The sequence below is a fragment of the Alligator sinensis genome, unplaced genomic scaffold (genome assembly GCF_000455745.1).
Source record: "Alligator sinensis unplaced genomic scaffold, ASM45574v1 scaffold370_1, whole genome shotgun sequence".
Classification (NCBI taxonomy): Eukaryota; Metazoa; Chordata; order Crocodylia; family Alligatoridae; genus Alligator; species Alligator sinensis.
In genome coordinates this window covers 1,289,443-1,298,536 of record NW_005842128.1, presented here as the reverse complement: position 1 = coordinate 1,298,536, position 9,094 = coordinate 1,289,443, and the positions used below count along the sequence as shown (strand labels likewise).

At 46.9% G+C, this 9,094-nt stretch overlaps 1 long non-coding RNA gene across 1 annotated transcript in view; it reads left to right on the top strand.

Annotated features, from left to right (window-relative positions):
- Positions 1–9,094, top strand: part of LOC112550499 — a 40,811-nt gene that overhangs the window by 30,986 nt on the left and 731 nt on the right. The window lies entirely within an intron of this gene.

Here is a 9,094-nt window from a genome sequence, read left to right as displayed (position 1 = left end):
CTCTTCCCATCAATAGTCTCTCTGTACTACATTTATATCATCCATGTATAATGTGCCTTTAATCTCTTCCTTTCCTGGTATCTTTACTCCACTGATGACCTTGTCTTTTCTTATTCTTTGGGCTAACAGTTCTATGCCACGTACAAATAGCAGTGGCAACAGGAGGCACCCTTGTTTCACCCCATATGGATTTCAAAGGTCTGGCTTAGATACCCATTAATTTGGACTTGACTCTCCACTTCTTTATACAATAGCCTTATCCAACATACACATTTCTCTAGTAAACCCCTTTTTACCTAGCACTTCAAATATGTAATCATGATTCACTCTGTCATATGCTTTTCCTAAATCAAGGTTTGCTATAACTGTGTTTTCTACTTTTGGATGAGGGACAGTGTATCTCTGAACATCACTCTGATTGCTTCAGAGATGCTTCTACCTGGTACTGCACATACTTGGTCTTCATGTATTATCTCCTGGAGGTTTTTCCTCATCCTCAAAGCTAGCATCCTGGCCACTAACTTACAGTCTAAGGAGTCTAATAGTATGCCTGTGTGAAGGGGCTAGTATTCACTTTGGATTCAGATTCAGACAATTCAGGGGACAGCGATTGCTACTGGCAGGGGGTCAAACTCGATGATCCTTCGAGGTCCCATCCAACCCTAGCATCTATGAATCTCTGAACCAAACAGGCCCCATGCCCCACCCACTCTCCCAGCCCTGTCAATGGCTGCCCCGCCTGGCCCCAGCATCCCAGCACTTTAAAAAAACTAAAAAAAAAAAAAAAAGCCCTGCACCCACCAGGTGGGGGGGGGGCGATCCCTGCTGCCCCCCACTTCCCTGCACTGCGTAGGAGGCTCTGCCATGAGCCCCCAGAGGCCCTGACAGCCACTGCAGCAGCCAGTGAGTGCAGGGGTTTTTGTTTTTTTTAAAGTGCCAGAACACTGCGGATGGATGGGACAGCCATTGATGGGGCTAGGAAAGCAGGCATGGGTTGGGGGGCACTCAGGGGGGCTGGGGGAGCAGGCAGGGGATGGGGCCTGGCAGGGGTTCCCCCATGGTCCTCTTCTCCCTCCTCCAGCCAGTTACTGGCATGGAGCCTGGGTCCAGCTCCCTGCAGCAGCAAGTAGGGACTGCCTTAATTGCTGAATCTCCAAATCTTTTCTGAACTAATTCAAAGTCTTTGAATAGATTTGGACCTTTTCACTGGTCTCCCAATTCAATTTGGATTCGGAGATTTGGCCGCCGAATTGGGCTGAATCTCCTCCGAATTGAATCAGCACCTGAAGCTTCACACAGCCCTATCTAATAGGTGTCCAGTTTTTAGGAGTTCCTTCTCCCCTTTCTTAAACAGTAAGATCACAAAGCCTCTTGTAAAGTCTTTCCCTGCCTCCCATTTCCACTATTTTCTCAAAAACTTCCACTATATCCCTCCCTACCCATGCTCAAAACTTATTGTAAAATTCCTTAGATAGTCTGTCCAGTCCTGGTGATTTCCCTCTTTAAAGGTTAAACACTCCTCCACTTCCTTTAATCTTTTCTTCCATTTTCTATGCTTCCTCCTCCTCCACTTTCTCTTCAATCTCTTCTAGCAAATGCTTCATCTTCTTCCTACTTTACTAGCCGCAGTGCAATGCTGTGGCTAGTAAAGCGACCAAAACGCTGGCTTGCATCCATAGATGCTTCTCAAGCAAATCCCGGGACGTCATTCTCCCCTTGTACTCGGCCTTAGTAAGGCCGCAGCTGGAGTACTGCATCCAGTTTTGGGCTCCACAATTCAAAAAGGATGTGGAGAAGCTTGAGAGAGTCCAGAGAAGAGCCACGCGCATGATCAGAGGTCAGGGAAGCAGACCCTACGATGACAGGCTCAGAGCCCTGGGGCTCTTTAGCCTGGAAAAGCACAGGCTCAGGGGTGATCTGATGGCCACCTATAAGTTTATCAGGGGTGACCACCAGTATCTGGGGGAACGTTTGTTCACCAGAGCACCCCAAGGGATGACGACTAGGTCGAATGGTCATAAACTACTACAAGACCGTTTCAGGCTGGACATAAGGAAGAATTTCTTTACTGTCCAAGCCCCCAAGGTCTGGAACAGCCTGCCGCCGGAGGTGGTTCAAGCGCCTACATTGAACACCTTCAAGAGCAAACTGGATGCTTATCTTGCTGGGATCCTATGACCCCAGCTGACTTCCTGCCCTTTGGGCAGGGGGCTGGACTCGATGATCTTCCGAGGTCCCTTCCAGCCCTAATGTCTATGAAATCTATAAAATCTATTTCCTTCTTCTGATATAGCTCTTCATAAAAATTTCTGGTTGCCTCCAACACCTCCTCTTCCTTTTCCACCTGGGTACCACCTTCTTCCTGCACTGCTTTTAGCTTTCCTATTGCTCTCTTTTCTGTAGCCAAAAAGTATTGGGACCACTCTTCATTTTCTCCCACCCTGGATGCTTTTGCTAAAAACATTTTATCTGTCATCTTTCATTTAAGCCAGCTTTCTATCATCTTGCTTTGTTTCTTCTAGCTCTTCTTGTACATGCCTTCCTTCTGCAGCTTCCTTTAGCAGCTTCTGCATCTTTGCAGCTTTCTCAGCTTTTTCGTTCTTTTCCCAGTGGTTCTCCGATCTTTCTTCCTGAAAAATTCTCCCATCCCCTTCTTCAGCATCATCCACCATTCTCTGGTACTCTTAAAATATTTCTTCAGTGTTCTCATACCGTCTCACATACACTTGACATATCTCATCTTGTAGCAGTCACACATTTAACTTCCACACCCCCCTTACTGTTACAGGGCTCTTATTAAGACTCAGTTCCACCTTCAGTATTCTGTAAATGGCACAATTACTGGTTTTTTCTTCCTTGTCTCTATTTCTTTTGATACAAATACAAAGTTAGTCCTTGATTGTTTCTTTCCACTGGGGTCAGTTCTAGTGAAAACTTCCTTCCCTGCCTACACCTCTCTTAGTGACTCTTCTTTTATTATATTTGCTAACTGTAACCTCCCGTGCTTTTCCTTTGATGACTGGTGGGATTTCTTGCCCAGAGAGGGTGTATTTTTTCTCTGGTGTGCAGACAGTTTGCTGGTCCAGGTGTTTGCGTGGGTGCTATAAGTTCTCGCCCGCCACAACTTTTGGCGTTATAGAAAATAGAGAGCCTAATCTTCTATGCCCTTCCCCCAGTATCCCACATTCTTGTACATATGCCCTCATACAGCCTTCACATGGACACCCCACGTCTTGGGGCTTCCCATTCCCCCTTCCCCTTCTTCTATTCCTGTCTCTTCTTGAGCTGCCTCAATTACAACTATTACACTCCCCTTTTTCCCCTTTCCTCCCTTCTGTGGGGTCTCATCCACCATTTCTACTTCACTCTCACCCTCCTCTTCTCCCCCACTGTCCCTTTCTGATTCATGCTGTTCCTCAGGAGGTTTGACCTTGCTTGCATAGGCTTTAGGACACCTGTGGAATAGGTGTCCTTCCAACCCCACAGCTAATGCATTTTAGGGAACCCTGGCACTCCGCAGCTCTATACCCCTTCCCTTTACATCTGTAGCACATCATGAAGGGACAGTGTGTGGACAGGTGCCCTTCCTTGCCATATTTGCTGCTTGTTTTGGTTGCCCATAGTATACAGCTGGATTACAGATGGGAGGTGCTGCACCACACCTGAGTTCCACTTGTTTGCTCTCAAACACAACTCATGCCTTCCATGACCCCATCCAAATCCTGTATTTGTCCTACAACCTCTCTACACATGTATTCTTTGCACATGCAATTCCATACACCTTTCTATGTCTTCTGCCTGTAGTAAATCTGTATATTTTCTTACTATAATCACTCGTTCCCTTATCTTTTCCCATGCTATAAACTTCTCTTATTTCCTCCCTCCCATATTCCTCTGCGTGTTTCTTCCAAAAATTTTCATACCCTTCAAGGTTCCAGTAAGTAAACTCCCAAGTCTTTCTGTTTTAGTAAGCGATCAGGCTGGTGAGATGTTCGGTCTGCACCTCCAATATCTCAAACAGTATGAACTCATATTCTATTAACTCATATCTGTGCATCGTCAATCCCATCTGCATCCCATTACTGATTGACATTGCTTTTATATGCTGTCTCCAATCCTCCCTGACATCTCTCAGTGTATCTTCCTTGTCTTCCCACCATGCCACTCGCAGTGGGCCAGCATTCCAGCATGCTCCTACTGCTTTCTGCCTCTCGTCTGATGTACTCATTCTCCCCTTCTCCTCTGCTCCCATCTTCCCTCTGGCCTTGTTCCTCTCTCCAGCATCTTCTTTGCTATGGCCTCTATCATTATTGCTACTTCTGCTGTTGCTCCCATCTTCTTCATCATCTTTTTCTTTGCTTCTCCACCTGTGTCCACTCTCCATCTGTCTCTAGACTTTCTTTTCTGCTCTTCATTCACTTTCCACCTCCTGGTTACTGATCACCACTGCTATCACAAAGATAGGTTATTGCAGCCCATATGTATAAGATACATGGTAGTGCCCATTAAACAAAGTATCCCTCACCACCTACTCTTTTTCAAGTCATGACGAGCCACTGCATTGCATACATTTTTACTTCATCTTCATACCCACAGCTGAGCTGTGCCTTTCTTTCCCTTTTCCAGTGATTCCTGTTTCTTCACCAGCCTTAAATACTTGGCAAGCATCACCAAATGGAGTTCCAAACAGTTCTGGTCCCATACTTCATGAGGTGAAGCTGGACCAGGTTGCCCTGCTCCTCATCTACATATAATTTTTTGGAGGATCCCATAACTTGTAACAAGAACACCTGGTTCCACTCATGAGTGATGGCTAATTAGAACATAGATCCTTTGAGGAGGGGGTATCTGGAGTACACACACATACTGAGCTGTGGGGTTATACAATGCTGAGCTGTGAGGTCACCTTGACTTGAAATGCTGTTGATGGGGTCCAGCCCAATTAACTGTATGGTAAATCATGAGCCTTTTGACTTTGAACTAATATCATGCATAGCACCAAGGTAATGCAATTAAAATAGCACTGTGTAGTGGAGGGTGCACCCTTGTCTGCATGTGGACAGGACTCCCTACAAGGGCCTCATAGTTATCTTCCCACTGGCCAGCTTCCAGTGGGAGGAGCTTGGCTACACACCAACTTTATGGAAATGGGAGATTCCTTCCTAGCTTGCTTCTGCAGCCATATGGCTGAGGGCAAGCAAAACTTGGGGGCATCTGAAAACTAGGCCTCTGGGCTTGGGCCTACACATAGGATGCCTGCTAAAAGATTTGGAAGTATCTGAAGCCCCAGACTGAAAAGTCTAGGGTGGAGGATACTTGCCAGTTGTAGGGCCACATATGGTTCTTGAATGATTCAAAGGATTTGGAAGTGATCTGGCTAATTTGACCTGGGACACAAAAGTTTTTCCTTAAAAATAAAAAAAATTGCACGCAAGTTGATACTTGCACACAAGTTGATATGGAGTACCTGTGCTAAAACTTGCAGCAGTTTCAGAAAAGGTAACATGTATCAATTCCAGATGAACTAAGTGTATGACTACTATATGCAAATTGCTACAGCCATGTTTAATTTCAAGGTTGTTGTTTTCAATTTGCTTCACACTTCTGTGTCCCCAGAGAGAGCAAGGTCTGACAGTAAGGAAAGGGGAAAGGGGCTGCCAGGGGAAAAACTTGGGGGGAAGTAGAGAGCAAAGGGGCTACCTCACCCCCAGATTTATTTTCCCTGCTGTAGCAATGGGAAGAGAATAAGCTCAAGACAAACCTGCACTAACTAGATTCTATACCTGGAAAATTATATCACTTTTTAAAAGTTTCCGTATATAGAATCCAATGATTGAGGGATTGCCTTATAATCAGTGTTGCCTTCTGTTCGAGGAAATATGGTACCTGGCTTTAACTTGAAGGCTGCGGTTCTCATTATGCCTGTCTCTGCTTGGTTAAAAAGTCCTTTGTTACCTTGGGTTTTCAACCCACAAAGTCTCTTGCATTGTGATCCAGTCACCATTTGTTTTGTAAAGTAAAAAGTACAGATATTAGTTCAAATGAAATCCCATTTCTTGTATTACCAGCCAAAATATAAATCTGAATGCAGGGAATAAATGCCCTGACATTTTTAAGAATATACAGCGGATTAGGGAAATAGTTCCTACGGGGCAGATCTGAGACATAGCAATGCTCAGCACTACTACACTTAACTTGTAGGATTCTGGACATAGGCAATACATAGGGAGGACATGGGGGGGCAGAGAAGGAGGCACATGCCCCCTGCTGAGATTGGCCCTTGCCAGCCAGGGTGTGGGGGCACCGAGAGAAGCGCTGGCCAGTGCCCTCTCTGAGATTGGCGCCGGCCAGGGAGCGGGGGCACCTAGAGAAGCACCGGTGGCACTTCCGGGCTCAGTGATCATCTGCTGGGGAACCCCACCCCGCCACCCCTGGTCAGCGATCAGCTGCTGGGCCCCACCCCCTGGTCGGCGATTGGCCGCTGCTGCCCCCGCCAGACTCAGGAGGCACCAGTCGCCCATGTTGCTGGAGTAGCATTCACCACCCCAGCTCAGTCCCTTATGTTCCCTATACAGTGCATAGGAAGAGCTGGACCACAAGGACAGCATGGCAGTTCGGAAGCCTAATTAGCCATAGGAAATGCTAAGTCTCTCATGAGCTCAAGTGTATATGTGAGATGGGGTTTCACAGCTTGAAAACTTGGTCTGGATTTATTCCTTAATCCAGTGGTCCTCAACCTTTTTTGTACCAAGACCCATTTGTAAACATCGATGGCCAGTCCCGACCCAGTGCCCCTCATTCTCAACCCGCTTCCCCCCAACCCCAGGCCCCAGCCCCCAAGCGTATGAGGCAAGGGGTGGATGTGTGGGGTAGGGGAGGCCCCAAGCAGCCCCATGAAGGCTGGAACTCTGTCAGCCCACAAGGGAAAAGTCACAGATTCCCACATTTTTCTCCTTTAAAGGAGAATCCATTTTAAAAGTTTGTTTATGACCCTATTGTATATTTTGCAACCCACTTTTGGGTCACAACCCATGGCTTGAGAAACTCTTGTCTTAGTCTACCTCACGCCTTTGGATGCAAACAACTGGCAGGAGGAGGTGCTACCCTTAAATATAATTTTTATGTAATAGCCTAGTGGTTAGCCTTGAGTACGCACCCAGGAAGTAGAAGATCAGGGCGACATGTCCAATTCAGTTTGAGAGGACAAACCCACATCTCCCACCCCAAGGAGAGTGCCCTAGTTCCCATCCCCATAGGGACACTATCCTTCCTTCCCATTGAAGCTGTGTCACTGTACAACCAAGAATGCAAGATTCCTGGGGCCAAAATGAGAGAGCACAAGCAAGAGCCTGGCTCTTTAATTTTGCAATGTGGGGCTTGCTTTGGGTGAAGTCTTAGGCCCTGATCACAGGGTTGCTTATGCATTTTGTTTAATAGTTCTTAGATAAAGTGTGTAAAAAGATCTGGGACCAGAACCCTGCTCTTCCCCCTCCCAGCTGAGTTTATGGTACTCTCTCACTCCCTTATTGCCTCATACCTTGCAGGACCCGTCAAAAAGTCTGATGGTACCCCAGGGTGCTCTGGTACCCTTGTTGAGAATCACGGCTCTAAGGTCAATAATTTGTTAAATATTGCTTCCAGAGGGGGTAGCAGGTGCCAGGCTCCAGCTGAGAAAAATGCCAAGCAACTGAGATCAGTTAGAAACAACTGGGTACAGAGACAGGGCCTCAGGTGTGTGCAAAGGGAGTTAAGGAAAAAAGATGACTGTAAAATCTGTGGGGAAGGGAGTTTGGGGAAAGCTGTCTCACGAGAGCTCCTTGCTCACATGACCCCTATTTAGACCACTAACACTACTCAACAGAGAAGATTTCAGGACAATCCAAGTCAGCATGTGGGTTTTACAGCATTTGAGAGTCTGCCATTAAAATGAAAGAGATGTTCAGCCTTGTCTCTAGCAGCGGTGATACTCTGCTATAATGCGAAATCATTCCATTGAAAATTATTCGATTACTACATTTGGAAAATACTGGTATTTTCTAGTTCATAGCAACTGAGCTCACCTAGTGACATAACCTTCATGAGATTTTAGAGTGGTATTTTAACTTTTTTTTTTTTTTTTAACCTTTTTGGTTTTTTACTACTTCAATTAAACTGGGCACGTCTATTGCACAGTCATTATTGCACATTTTTTTAGTTCGTGTAATAGCAAGCACTAAATAAATGCACAGTAACCAGAGTTACTGTGCAGTAGGGCCAGCAAACATCTTTTAAGTGATGCTACTGCACAGTAGCCAAATAATACTGCGCAGTAGCGTATTAACAGTGTCCCTGCTGTGCTGCGCTACTGAGCAATATATTTCAGCTACTGCACAGTTAGTACCTTGTGTATCATGCACATGCAAGAATTATATTCAAATCATGGCAGTGAATATTAGGCCTGTGCGAAGCAGCTGGTATTCACTTGGATTCGGATTTGGCCAATTTGGGGGACAGTGATTCGATTCGGTGATTCAAATCACTGTCCCGAATCGATTCGGCTGAATCTGATTTGGAGATTTGGCTGCAGCTGAATCTCCAAATCTCTGAATCACGCAGGCCAGGCCCATCCCCCACCCGCTCTCCCAGCCTGGCAATGGCTGCCTGGCCCACCCCAGCTCCCGTCACTTAGGGAAAAAAAGCGCCCCACTCACCAGCTGGTGCCAGGCAGGGGGAGATCCCCACTGCCCCCCCCCACTGCCTTGTGCTGCATGGGGGGCTCTTCCACAAGCCCCACAACCCCCGCCCACTTTCCAAGCCCCACCATGGCTGCCTCGCCCACTGCATCTCCAGCCCTTTAAGGGAAAAAAAAACAAGAAATCCCCGGACTCACTATTTCTGCCGGTTAATCCCCTGCCTGTTCCCCCGCTTTCCCCCACTGCCCCATGCCAAGTGGGGGGGCTCTTCCACGAGCCCCCCGAAGCCCCAAGGCCATTGCAGGAGTGATGAGACCTGGGGATTTTCTCAGGTTTTTTTTTTGCTTAAAGGGCCGGAGCTGGGATGGGCAGTGCAGGCGTGGGAGGGGGGGTGGGGGAGTGCGGGGGGGTCAGGGGCTCAT